Here is a 15,422-nt window from a genome sequence, read left to right as displayed (position 1 = left end):
GTTTAGATTTATTGATTTTCTCTAAATGTAGATTAGGGGTTTGATAACTCACCAAGTTTGTTTTGCTGTTTGTTTAGTGTATTCGCATACCTTACTCAATAAAAATGTGAAACACTTTCTGCCTGTGCTCTACTCTTGAAAAAACTTTTGGCTTATACAGAATTAGAACTGTATGTTAGAACTATATGTTGGTACATGGAACTCTTTCAAATTTAAATAAGTCCTTTTAGTTTTAGAATAAAAGGAAAAAAGCAACATTTATTTAAGATGTCCTAGTTGTAGTATTCCATTAGTAGTGTTTCATTTGTATCTTGTGAACTTCAAGGATTCTGAAGTGTGAGAAATTACTAAAATGGAAAGAAGATATCAAGGATTTTTGGAAGGAAATTAAGTCATCAGGAAATATTTTCTTTTTGCTTCATACGGTACAGTGCAAACCAGTTCATTGTGTATTTCCTTTTGAATAGGGGACAGTTACTTTAATCTTTTATATATTCAGTGAAATGCATAAAATAAGGAACTTAATTTGATGCCTTAAGTTTTAGCTTTTGTATTTTTCAGATCCTGCATTACTGTGTAACTCTGAACTCTATATAGAGTGTTAGTAAGCTCTCTTCACATTTTTGTCAGGTAAAACAATCCTTCCAGGCCTGAGACCCAAGGACATCTACAGCCTCAGGCCCCAAAAAGTACAAACAAAAGTGAATCAGGGAAGAAAAAGCAAACCAGAGGAATATGACTTCATTACCTGAAGCTATAATTGGACAATTAACCTCTGATATGCAAATAGACTAAACATCTATCTGTCTGAGAAACTTGTGAACATTGTCCATCTTGGATGTAGTCTCTGCAAGGCTTTTGCACTGACCAAGGTGTATGTATTGAAAGCCTTTAATAAATACCTACTTTATTCTTTTAACTCTGTCTAGCCTCTGATCTAGGTAACCATTCCAAGGCATCAAATTAACCTTAAATTCTTGAAAGGCTTTACACTTTTTTCCAAACATCTATAAAAGTAAAACCTCCTCTATCCTTGTGTGCAGAACCGGTGGGGCAGGTGCGTCTCTCACACTCCAGGACTTGTTGCATGGTGGCGCAATCATGACTGTCCTGATACATTTCACAACAGTAATTTCTCACATTTTCTGTTTGATAATCTTAGATAGTTGATAATGGATAACATTTACTTTTGAAGACCTTTTAAATTCACATACCATCATTTGCTGTGTTTATTCCTCTAGACAATAAGAAATACACAGCCTTGTACGAACAGCCCTTCATGCACTTATAAGGCAGGATTTGTACCAAGTAGCCCTCTTGAAAATGTATGAAGAAGTAAGAAGCATTGTAAAATGATGTGCGACTATAAATGGAGCTAATAAAAAAGTTTTTAAGTTCATCCTTTTTTATTATCAGACAATTATGAGTGTGGAGGATTAGTCAGATATGCCCAGTAATACAATTTGCAATGTTCTCCTGCAAGAGCAGACGTAGCATACACATTAATAAGACATACTGCATACATAGCTTCTAGTTTACATGCTTTGGTTACAAATAGAATGCCATGTCTTAGGGGACATCATGATGGCACTGATGTTACTAGCAATAAAATGCAGGAACAGAATGAATGAACCTTTACTGGCTTGTAATTTCACTGTCTCAACACTTTTTAAAATCTGAATGTTGATTGCTACTTTATTAGAAACAACTCTGCTGCATCAGTGCCAGAAAGCATCAGCTGAAATTAAGGACTGAGAAATCCCTATTGATTATGACATTACTGCATTGCAAAACCATTTTACATCTTAATTCTTAGGCTACTGAAGAGGCTCAGGTAGCTCCCTCATTACTGAGAGTTAAACATGTAAAATGAGACCTTACATTTTAAACTACACCACCGATTTAAAGTTTTTTAGATTTGTCATTAAGGTGATTGACAAGTATAACTGTCATGCAAGGCATACTCTAAAATGGTTTAAATTTGACTTTGTTTCTCTCAAGAAATAAAATCAAATATGACAGTTGATCTTGCAAAGATGCAGTTTTAATGTTGTAAACACTTTTTTTTCTACACAATCTAGATTGATAAAATAAGGACAATAAATTAGAACATATTGAAGTTCACTTTTCTAATTGATGTCATTGCATAATTCAACATGCTAACATTGAACACTCCTGGTAATGGTGCCAGTACTTGTTATTCTTACATCTGTACATCATTTGAAAAGTTTACTTGACCTTGGCTTTGCATTTTGCAGGAAGACTCTTACACAAATCATTAGCTTGGAAAATGTGACAAGATCAGTACAATCTCTTTTTTTATTCTAAGAAATATTAAAAAACACTTCATTAAAAGAAAAATAATACTATAAATACAGATTATTAGGGTTTTACAGTCAATTATTCAAAATTAGATAATGCTACACTTAAATTCACTCTAAATTGTTTTTTATCAGTTCTGTGTGTTCTGATAAATTTGTCTGCATACAGTAAGTGACTAACATAGGTAAAGACTATAATGCAGTAATGACTGCAGTAACGTTGACCAAAGATTTATCTAAAACTCATTTATCTGACCGTGATCATTAATGAATAACCGTGGAAGACTGTAAAACTTGTATTTCCCTAGAATATTCCTGCAGTTGTGAGCATTTTTTCTTTTTACTACCACTTCCTCAATCAAAACCAATACCTGCATTTGAAACACAAAACTCTTCCCACTCCCAATCTTCTGTGAGGACTAATTATTAAACATAATTTTGTTAGTTTTTTTTACCTGTCACAGTTTAAATTCAAATTTTTAACATACCTTATGGCATGCAAACTCAATAATGTGAAGAGCATTTCCTGACCCATAAAAAGAAGGGGAACAGTTGTAATACCTGTTTTTATCAAGTGTAATGTTGGTGTTTCACTTAATTTAGGAGTCTGCATTTGTCTGACTGCAGCAGTGGAACTTGAATGATATGAAATAGCTACAGATAGAATTATTGTGAAAATAAAATTATAAGATACTGGACACATTCCATCTGAGACAATTTAAAAAAAATACACAGGTCTTAATGCTGTCATATGTAAAAAAGGTCTCACTTAACACCCGAATCAAAGAAACGAAAGATAGCAGTTTCCCCTAATCAACAGTAGTCCAAGCATTATTTGTTCTTATGTTTTATCCATGAAAACATGGACTTTGTTTTTCATTTTTCTCCACAATCAAGAAAATCATGGAAGGGCATACTCAGTTTTTAACATTAAATGGCTCAATACACAGCAATACTTTTATAGCAGCACTTAGGGATTTGGCTGGATTAGTACTCTTGCCAGTAATGCAGTCCTAACTTTTTTTTTTCTTTGATGTTTCCTAGACACATAATGAATTTCTGACCCCTAGGACCCTTCCATTCTCTACTGAACTGGAAGCTTGGAGTTCAAGTCTATTAAAAGGTCTATTTATTAATACTTAGCCTGGCAGTACCATACTGGCATCATGTTGAATTTTTGTAAGCAAACAACAGGCTTTAATAGCTACTGAAATGGTTTGGGGTTTTCTGAAAGCTTAAGCTCTTTTAGAAAAAAAAAACTCTCCCTGTAATGAAGCTCTGTTATTTTAACTTCTTTTTTTTTATTCCCCTGGTGAAAAAAATATTACTGCAAAAGCTCTTCTAACACAAACATTCACTTTATTTTTATTGATTTCTTTTCAACAAATGGCTAAGCAGTCACTTTTGATAAAACCCTTAGTAAGGTCAAATGGATCAGGAAATATGACCTAACCTATGGACTTCGGACAGGATGGTGAAGGTCATGTCAGGTTGCTTGTAAAACTATTAAATCCATAACATTACCACAGATTTTTATTTTTTTTAGAATGCATATTTATATCTAAAGCAACACAAAAATGTTCTCTAAAGTACCATGAACATATCTGTTTATCAGACATAGAAAACTACCAGATCTTCATAAGAATGTTGAGGAATTTCAAGGCAATATTCATCGTGATGAAGAAAATGACAGATGAATATTTTTCTTCAAACAAAAGCTGCATTTTTTTTAATTTCAAAGTCTGGAAATGGGTAATAAAGAACATTCTTTTCTTTGCAGACAGTGATTGAGGTTAATTACATAAACATATAGCATTTAATACACAGTTTCCAAATTTACATTAGATGAACTTAAGGATAAGGTTTTTCCATCAAAATTGGAAAGGACTGAGAGTTTTCAATGTATAGGTCACTGCAATTCCCTGCATGAAGGGAGCAACTGCAGACTGGAAACAGGAGGTCCCTCGAGCATTGTGGTCTTTGTTCAGATTTTTCCATTCAATTTCAACACTTCTTTTTCTGTGACAGTACTGATGGACATCCAGGAAAACACAGCACTATGAGAAGTTATTTAACACAAAAAGAGACACAGAATTGGTGCAGGATCAGAAATGTGTTCTTCAGGTCTAGAGCTGAAATTCTGAAAGGGATTTTCTCAAAGCAATTAATATTTTTAACATGTATAGAAATTTCCCTTTAATTTATTAAACACTAGAAAAACTGAAGCCAAATATATAAAGCAAATAAACTCATATAATTAATTGTATTTTCAGAATAACATGCTTTCTTACTAATACAAACTAGATTTAACTTCTCTAGAATTTAGAGGATTCAGGTCCAGATATTCATATAAGACAAAATGTATATTTTATTTGCATAACAGTCAAAATGGAATCTAAGTATCCTTCAGTGTGATCAAAAGCTCCTTGGGTGTCTGTAGACCTTATATAAGGGCTGGACACAGTTCTATCCATAAGTGTTTCGATAGGATATATGCAATATCATCCACAGTATTTTTAACCTTTACAGGTGTTTGGCATAGAGTTATACAGGAAATTCTGTTCCTCTCCAAATCCCAACAGCACTCATGGATTTGTAGAGAATTTTTTTCATTGTGTATTCAGAATGACCCTTCAAAAGGCTGACTCAGTAGCTACTTAAGAAAAAGACATTATACCACTTCCTTCTTTTTTTAAATACTGCTTAAAAAACTTTTGCAGAAAAATACTGAACAGGGTTCAACATACTTCTTACTCTGAAGGCATCCAGACTGTCATCCTTCACTTGGCATAAGAGTGTCCTAATCATTGAACACATCTCTTTACCTTACATTTGTTATGACTGACAATTTTAAATGTTGAAATTCAGAACAGTCTCAGACAGATAAATTACTCTTACTCAGACATATTGCTTAGTACAGGTCAAAGACTTTGTAGATGATCAGTAGTCTTTGGTATGGGAGATATTGCATTCATATGATTTATAGGTCTGTGCACATCAACCATTTTTTGAACATTCCAACACCGGGAGCATTTAAAAATGCTGCTAGTTACAGTGAGAATACTGGAAAAAAATATTCTTCAACTGTTTCATCAAATGGGGCTGAGCTTATTGAAATGCAGACATCTGATGTTACAGAGAATTCCTGGTAAAACCACCTGCAGAAAGCTGGAACATGCTGAAGAAAAAATAAAGACTCAAGGCCTACAGGACCATGACTTTCAGTGATGCACAGCAGCTTTACAAGGGAAGCATGACACTTCCTCATTTAAATAAGCACAGCAGCTTCAGGTCATCAGGACTTTAAACACATAAAAACTCTCTGCTCTCCCTTCCTCTACGGAGCTTGGTGTCCGCATGACACACAATGCAGTTTTATAATTAAGGTTCACAAAAATGTCTAGCAGATTAGCAACACAGTTTTTAGTGATTAAGTCTGCATTTTTAGTGTTCCTCTCAGTAGGAATGAAATTAAACACTGAAAATAGAAATGAAGTTCGAATCAGGGACTACAATGAGAGTCCTAATAACTTAGCAACATAATGCACAACACCTGTTCACTCCCCTTCCATCCCTATGTATGCAGGATTGAATTCTGAATAACAGCACAGAAGGAAAAAAAGAAGACAAAGCCATACTTTTGTATGGTAGTGAAATTTTTCGCATTTGTGATGAATCCCACATAAATGGTTATCTTTTGATTGAAGTCCTCTTTCTTGATTAATTGAAAGAGAGTCCAAAATTCTCCTTAGTGTAGTGAGAGCAGAATTTCCAGGTCTGGATGACAGTAGTCTTTTGCGAATCTTCTATAATAGAAATAAACCCTTTTGGGGATGGTTAGTCCTGGCAGTGTCCTTCAGAACTGGTCAGACCTGCATGTGCAGTCTCAGGGCAAGAGAATATTCCCACACCAGTTTCATCTTCATACCCTAAGGAATCTGGGCAGGAGTTAAGTAGCTAAAACTCTTGAAGAGGAAAAATTCTATGTATGTTCACAGTTTTGGACCACAAATGGGGTGTACAGACAAACAGCACAAACTGAGTAAAGTTGAATATTTCACCTTTTCCTTTTTTGGTTTTGAACTTGGATGCCAAAATTCTTCTTCAATTGTGTTTTAGATTGTTCTGTGGCCTTCTGGATCTGAACATGACTTTAGTTTTTCAGACTGTCTTCTGCAGCAGTAAGAAACCTTAGTTGCTGGTTCACAGTGTGTAGATTTTTTTCTATGTAATCTATAAAAGCATAGATTATTTATTCATTGAATTTTTACTTTGTGTTTTTGCATGTTTATATTTTGGAAAGAAAACGTCTTTTGGCAAAAGAGTTATTGCCAACAAAAAAATTTTGCTTTTTCTGAGAAAAAAAAGTTTTTTTGAATAAAAAAACCACAAAATATTCTTTTGCCAGAGTAGTAAGGCTTTCCAGGTCTTGACCTCTCTTTCCTACAGCTTGATAATAAGGAAGGGAGAGCACTTTACCCAAGGTATTTGAGGGCAAAGGACAGCTGCTCTTAACTAGTCAGACCTGATTCCTCATTCTCAGGGAGCTACACAAGGGCAGCTGTGCAAGAAGTGCAAGGAGAAGTGTGATTACAGATAACTAGAGCTAGTTTTATTTGAGTCAATTCAACCAAGAGATCAAGCTGAATGACCTGAAATGGTGATGTCAAAATGTGATCACATCTCTTTGCTGCCACTCATACATCTTTTCTGTCATTGAGAAGAAACTTATGTGACTGAACCTATGATAGTATACACTGAAATACTCATGTTGTTGTGGAGTTGAGTTTAATAATTATTGTTAAAACTCTGTCACAAGGAGCAGTTGTTCACCTGTCTTTGGATGCATAGCTTGAATACTGTTCACCTGCAGGAATAAATCTCTAGTTATACTATTTATATTTTAAATATTTAAAACAACATGGATTTAAAAACATCAAACAAAAAAGTACTACCCCTTTAAAGAAATTGCTTTTGAAAATGAAGCACTATTTGATAATTATTTATTTTTTCTTTTATGAAGAGTGTTGTTTGAATAAAGAAGTAAACAACAATTACTTTTTCCAAGATGTCCCAGAATCACAGAGCCACAGAAAAGGCCAAGTGAGGTACCCACAAGGATTACTGAGTCCAACTCCTGGCCCTGCACAGAACCATCCCCAGTCAGACCATGTGCCCAAATGCATGACCCAAACACTTCTTGAACTCTGTCAGGCTGGTGCTGTGAGCGCTCTCTGGGGACAGCATTTGTATTTAATTAACATAATTTGACACAATTTTAGGTATAAATAGTTCATAAATCCCCAATAAAAGAAGTGTCAAAACATGTGTTAACTCCATCTGCTAGCATTCTATAGAGTCTTAAATCTAAAGTGGGCCATGGAAAAAAAAAACAAAACACATTCAGGTCACCTAGGGAACTTAGATAAGACAGGTTTATCATACACTGGGTACATATACAGGAATGAATTTTAAATCTACATATCAAGATAGTCTTTTTTGAAACTCTTGTGTATTTATCTTTTTAAAAACTGGAAGAAGGAAAGAAAGAGATAGGAAATTTATGGAGTAAAACTGTATATTACAAAATATTTGCAGTAATAAAACATTTAGCTCAGACTGTCTGCCGTTATATAAAATGCTTTTAAAATGAAATAAAAATATAGAGTAAGAAAAAGAAGAGGAATGAACCCAAACCTTAGGTTTAATGTAGTCAAAAAATGCACTAAGATTTTTTTTAAATAGAATAGACAATAAAACCTGGATGATACTTCTGTCACCAACAGTTTCAGCCAAGACATGAGCAATAGTCCAGGTAAAATTTTGAGCCCTGATGTAGAGACATTTAAAGTAGAACAGACTAGGCATGAGCTAGTTACCTAAGCTCCACTCAAAGGTGATAGAGATGAATTATAAACATTTAATAGTGGCTGGGGAGCTGTTTAACTTACCTGAAAGCAAGCAATCACATTTTGTCACCTTGCAATCTCTCTTTGTGTCTTTGACTTGACAAAAGCAAACTTAGACAGTTTGCTTACGTGTACACATCTGGAGATACCTATAGGAAGGATACGCTGTTTCCTTAATTGCAGTGATGACTTGGACCATGCTGCTGACTTTTTCCTCCTGTCTTTTTAGTGTGATCATACATATATATTTTAAATTTCCTTTCTCTCACTTTTTTTATTTTGTATACTGAGAAAATCCCCAAATAACTGACTTACTAAGTGAGATTTTGCAGCACTTGTTTGTGTACCTCTAAGTCAATTTACAATAAAGACAAGTGTCTTAGACAGGTGTTGCTACAGGAACTTCTCCAGATTCAAAAGTCTGTCAAGATGTTGGACTCACACTCTAATTCATCTGCAGGGAAGCTGTTAGCAGGATTCAGCACAGAAACAAAATGCAACTTCTATTTTAGATTATCTGAACTCTCTTTTTACCACATCTCAGTGTCCAACTACCTATGACAGATACCACAACAATATGGTTTTGGTGCATGGGATATTATATTAAATCTAATGCTCAAAATCAACTATGCATCACAGGCATGTACCCAATATATAATAAATTTGAGGACTCAAAGCACCAGTGTCAATGTTTTAGCTGAATCTGAACTCAAGAAATTTTAATGGCACTTACTACTCCATAAACAGAGGGGGAAACCAGTAGGGATCTAATTTCTTTAAGCCTTATTTTCTTCAGACTTTCTCAGTATCCACTAGTTCTAATGAACTCCGTGCCTTGTAGTATTTCACTCCCATATCAGAGATGGCAGCTCTCAAGGGCAACTATCAAGTGCAGCAGTTTACACACAAGTTTCTGAGCATATCTTAGGGATTTTTTGAGAATATCTTTTGGGATCATCAGACTCCTGGAGGAATCTCAAAAAAGGATATAGTCAACAGAAGGCTGAGACTTCTAGAAAAAAACAACAATTGTTCTTAATGAACTGACAACTTCTCTTGATCAAATGTGCTTTGATATTTTTTCCAACTTGACATTTGATTAGGCAGGGTCAAGAATCTGTTTAGTACAGGGTGGGAAGAGACCTAGAGCACAGCAAAGAAATGCTTGGTCAGTACCCTGGTAGCAGAGGATGGGATGGGAGCTGCATCCAATAAAGAACTAGAGTAGGTTGAGTCTGGACAACACAGCAGCTCCAGGAAAAGACACAAGGCACTGCAGTGGCTAAGTCTGCTGTGGAGGGTGGAAATGTGGAGATGAGGAGATGTGGAGGTTGCAGTCTGCCAAGAGTCTGGTACCCACTTCTGGGGTTCCCAGTATATGACAAGGATGGATCTGTTAAATAAATAAATAATCAGGTAGATGGGGCACCTCTTCTATACAGAAAGGCTTAGAGAGTTGGGTTTGTTCAGTCTGGAGAAGTGAAAGCAGCAGAGATCTGTGTAAAGTGGGCTAAAAGAACAACAGAGACTTTTCCATCCCATAGTGACAGGAGAAGGGGAGATAGTTATAAATTGAAAGAGATTAAGCTCAGACTGGACATAAGGAAGAAGCTTTTTATGATGAGCCTCGTGAGATATTGGAAAGGGTTACCCACAGAATTTGTGACCCATTCATGTAAGCGGGAATAAGATGGCCTTTGAAAGTCTCTTCCAACTCAAACCATTCTATGATTCTACTACCCCCTGCTGCTCTTCTGTATGGGCATCAGCAATGCAGCTGCAGGAGACCAGACAAGGATTACCTGTGACAATATGGTCCTCAGGATGAGGGTCAATCTTATGAAAGTTCCAGTGGTTTTATCCTCAGTTCTACCTGTCACCATCTCCTCAATCCCCGTAAAAGTGATGGAATAAATACTCCTGGAAACCATTTCCAAAATTCTTAAGGACTAGAAAGTGACTCAGGGTGATAATAATGGATTTATGAAGGGGTAATTACACCTGGCCAAGCTCAAAGCCTTCTGCAACAAAGGAACTGCATTTATGAGTGTTAATCAATGTTATCAACACATCTAGTAGTTGGCAAACTTTTTTTTCACAGATATGTTTATGCAGCACCAGAAAAAGGTATCAAAAATGTCTTGTGCTGTGGTTTTGATAATTTTGAATAACAAAATTTGCATGCAATGTAGTGTGAGGAAGCAATCACTTTGCCACACAATACAAGAAAGGGATCTCCTTCCTTACACATTTGATGCTATTTTTTATAATCCAAATGCATCCTTGTACAACATACTGTCATCTTTATTTTGCATCTGTGACAACAGCTGAGTCACTTCTGTCCTATTCTCAAAGGGAAAAGAAATAGAGAAGCAAATATTTAAGAAGAATGAAAAAAACAATTTAGAGAAAATGGAATATTTCTTAATGAGAAAATAAACAGAAGACTGTCTGGGAACACTCAAGTTAGCATCACATTCTAGGAAGAGCCTCTCTCTTACATTAGCATTGTATTTCTGAAGGGCACCACAGGGCGAGGATGAGCTGTCCTTATTAGGACTAGCTTTAATAAGACATCATTACTCTTATTCCAACATTTCACCCAAGAGGCAAGGTTAAAACCCCTAGAGAGGGCTTTGCAAAAATGTTTTTGAAGAATGACTGTTAAATCAAGTGCGGATAGAAAATGGAGGAGGCTTAAGAGGAAGCTGAATGACATAAAACCCCTCTTTCAGTAGGGTGCAGAGGATCAAGAAAATAGTAATTGAATCATAGGTATTGCTTGACCAGGATTAATTTGTTGAGTTCAAAAGCAGAGATAAGTTGGTTAAGGACTCAATTTTTCTCTGTCCATTTTCTCTCACAGCTTTTGTGATGGTATCATTCTTGTTCAAAAGAAAGAATAATATTCAATTTTCACTGTTGGCATTACTATTCTTTATTTTGCATTCATTTCGGAATATTTCCTTTAATACAGAAATCCCTATTGATTTTTATTTTGTATTTTTTTTCCAATAATTTTTTACTTTAAGTTGTTAAATAGATAATTTATATATGTACTTTTAGGGGGTAATGAAAATTACATAAACAGACACATTTTTCTGGAAGTATTTTAATAATTTATAGTGAGTACTTTATGATAATGACTATTAAAAAAAAAAACAAACCAACAAACCAAAACACAAGAGTAAAAATAAGTAATTAAATAAATTAACAAGCAAGCTGTAAAAGCCCAAGACCTTTTACTCTGTCAGTTCTGATAAAGGAACTTTCCTAATGCAAGGCATGATCCGAAGGTTCTTTTCATTTTTGGGCTTTGATTCATATGCTTAATGATATCCTTATACTGCTTTTAAAACTACATGAGGTGTTCAAATTACTTCATTGTAGAAAGGAATCTCTCTGCATTGTACTCTGTAGAGATTAAACTTAAATTCCCTGTTTATTAAATAAAATTAGCAGCAAGAAGTCATAGCAAAACTTTCAGTGTTTCAAATACAATTTTGCAGTCACTTTTCTATTACGTATCTAAGTCTAAAATCTATAAAGAAGTTACTAAATATAATTAGTGAAACAAGTTAGAAAAATAAGGTAAAAATTTAATAATATTTCTACTGAGTTAAAAATTAATATGACGAGATTCCATAATGAAAGGTAATTTACAGATACACAATATGACATCTGTTTTTCAGTAGGCAGTCATTAATTTTCACAGATTTTCTTACTGGCAAATTTTTGTAATCTTTCTACATTTTTTAAATGTAGGAAGAGCCAGAATTAGTTATATTTTGGTTTAATAGGGTTCAGAGGTACTATCAGAACAAACCATATATATAATGTTCCTATTTAATGCATCATAGGTAGGTAAGAAACTCAAGCATAATTCACCCAAACTTCTTGTAAATGTGTAACATAAAACAGTAAACTGAGGAACAAGTACCTTTTGGAGACATCTTTTGTTGCTTTTTGCAATATAATTCTGCTTTTCATCTGTACAGTAAAATGACAGTGAAAGCACTAGCATCTATCAGAGAATTTTCTTGAAAAGATAGGTTTTAATCACCTTAAGATGTTCAGTATGATAATAGGAGCCATGTAAAGGAAGTAATGCTGTCCCATTTTTGGATAAGGTCTTTCAAATTCTCTGAGCAGATGCTGAACTCTAAGCATCTACCTTAGTCCATCACTACTATGGAAGACAAGTGAATGTTTTCAGTAATTTTAATTCCTGCAGGACCAAACCTCAACAGAAGTTCCTGGTATAAACAGAAGATGAAAGGTTTTGTTGTTGTTGCTGTTGTTGCTGTTGTTTTTATGAAACTGAATGAAAGTAATCCTCTTTTGGACTCAAAATCTCCTAAATTCCTATACTTCAGGACTTGTGATAATCATCTCATAACTGACATTCTAAAGAGAGATTCTTCTGATATTCCTGAGTTTTCCCTTTCTGATTATCAATCTGTGTTTTAATCTTTCTGAAAGTGAAATTCAGTTACAAGCTAAAAGCTTTTAATGGATGTGAACAAATGGGGGGAAATGTGTCAATATGTTAAATCTGAGCTCCCTTTCATTCCTGAACAATAGTATCCTACCTTATCATGAATAAATGCTTATGACTGTCATATGGCATACTTTTGACATTATTTATAAAGACAACTTCAGAACAGTGAATCATAGCAGGCTCTGAAAAAGTATTAGCATACATTATTGCCATTTTTTTTCATGGTTGTGTGTGTAAAGCAAAGCAGTTTTATGATGAAAATGTTAGTCATGACTGTAAGCCCTTTTGAAAACTTACACTGTACTTGTCTTTCCTTTTGTTCAGTAGTTCAATAATCCTTTCATTTTTCATTAATAATTTCTCCAATTCTGACTTTTTTATTTCATGAAAACATCTCTGTCTTGTATTTTTTCCTAAAGACACTTTAATGAAATAAAACGAACAAAAAATATCACAACTTAAAATGAAAAGCATGTGTTATTGCAAGCACCCACTGATGTCTATATTGCCAAATGTTGATTGGTGACTGCCACCGTGGCTGGATCAGATTTACTTCTGTTCTGAATGGTATATGGCAGATAGAATATAATTCTAGTTTGAATTCTCTGTGTGCATGAAGTTATGGAGTCATCTTTTTTTTTTTTGGAAGGAAAAAAATATTTGTCTGAGATGAGTTGCCCAAACTGAAACGTGCTGCAATAGCAGATGAGTGATTATGTAGTGATTTGCAGCATAATTACTTAAGAGAGACTGAATGGTTTATGTTGCTGGCTTGATATCAGTAAACTGTTTTGCATAGTCTCCTATCCTTTTGCCCATTTTAACAAACATACCTTTTCCAGCCTCCTTAACTGCAAGTCCTAGATTATTTACCATATATTAAATTAAAGAAAGATAAATAGAGTGCATCTTGGTATTCACAAAGGAAATCAGCAGGAGTTACTGTACTTTTGACTGCAAAGAGGTGCATAAAAATGAATATTTAATAGAATGTCCACTTAGGATACTCTAAACATCATTACTGGCATTCGTCCAGCTAAGAAAAACAGAAGGGGGAGGAAACTACACACTGCTTATTTTAATTAGGTGAAATTATGTGGTTCAATAAAGCATGACAGCCTGCATAATGAAAGAAGAGCCCCATGTTTATGAGAGAATTATTGATGACAAAAATGTTGGCAGCATGCATGTTTTACTGAGACAGTCGAAAACCATTTTATTATCTTTTCATTCATAATTTCCTGCAACATGCTTCAGTGTGTAAACTGATAACACGACCATGTGGTGGAGGAACCTTTTACTATTTTTTATAATAACGAACAAGGCCATTTTTCTTCTTCGCTTCAGAACTAAATGTTGTTGACCCTTTCAGGAGCTGATGTAGAACATGGTAGAAGCAAACAAAAAAAGGCAAAAGAATATTTATTTTGAAAGTGTTTATTGTTTGATCTGGGTTAGAACACATTCCTTGAAGGTAGGGGAGAGAGAGATTTTAAATATGAGAAATGAAGGCTGGATTCTGATCAACACAATAAAGTGCAATTTTTGCACTTCGTAGATAATAGTTGCCTGGCTATATTTTAGAACAGAACTAGAATAAGTATTCTGCTTGCTGTATTTCAGAAAAAAATTTACAGAAAGCTAACAAAATTTTACATGGAAAATAGATGCTATCTTGGAAAAATTAACATTTAATTTTTTTTAGAAAAGCAATGTTGGAGCTTCTCTAAGGTTTAGGGAAGCAGCAGTGCAGGAAGGAAAGTAGAAGCTAACACATGAAATGTGTCATAATATGTCAATTTTTTAACAGGAAAGGAATAAAAGTCTTTTTGAAAAGATGAACTAGTAATAAAGACAGAAGAAAAAATTAACTTTTAAAAAGGAATATTGTAAAAAACGCAACCAAATTAATATTTTGACTAATAAAAATATTAACATGGCCTTTCACTTAAGAAGAAAAAAAAAAGAATAATTGATATTTCTGGATAAAACTGGCTTCATTATCTTTATCTCTGACATTAAGGTGCAATAAGCCTATTTATACTTCTGTAAAGAATTCAAACACTGATCTCAGGCCACATCCAGAAAAACAAGCGACATCCATCCTCTGTCAGTGGACTTGGAGTGGATGCTAATAATAGTTCTGTCAAGATCAGCATATGTAGTGTGATGTAACAACAAAAAATCTTTTGTTGTTGCAAGAAAACTGAAAAAATTGGTTGTTCTCTTGAAATACTTCAGTGTTATTTCATACATGAATGCATTCACATGAGTGTACCAAGGAAGTGCTCTCCATTTAGAGAAACTTCTGCCCAGAGCAACTTTTCATGAAAGATTAACTGAAAAATATGAGAGAGGGTGGGCAGAGGAAAGAGAGAAGATGATGTTTGTAGCATCAGCTTTCTTTTTAAAATCAGAAGGCAAAGGAAGTCGCATACTCCAAGGTTGATGCATGAATTCAGGTGGTCATTTCTTACTCTGGTCAAGATTCAAAGTTATTGGGGCAATATTTTGCAGAAAAGAAATTCTAAATATTGTGCCTGCATGGAAGAAGCTGTAGTAATGGAAAGACAACTACTTTCTCTGTATCCCAGGCATCATGACATCCAAGTGTTCTGATCCTTAAATTCTTGTTTTGCTAATGATTGTATTTTATTTTGCTTGAAATTAAATAGTAATACTTACTTCCAA

The sequence above is a fragment of the Melozone crissalis genome, unplaced genomic scaffold (genome assembly GCF_028551555.1).
Source record: "Melozone crissalis strain CALT ecotype California unplaced genomic scaffold, PUWL_Pcris_2 ptg000013l_1, whole genome shotgun sequence".
Lineage (NCBI taxonomy): Eukaryota > Metazoa > Chordata > Aves > Passeriformes > Passerellidae > Melozone > Melozone crissalis.
Note: the sequence above shows the minus strand (reverse complement) of the source record.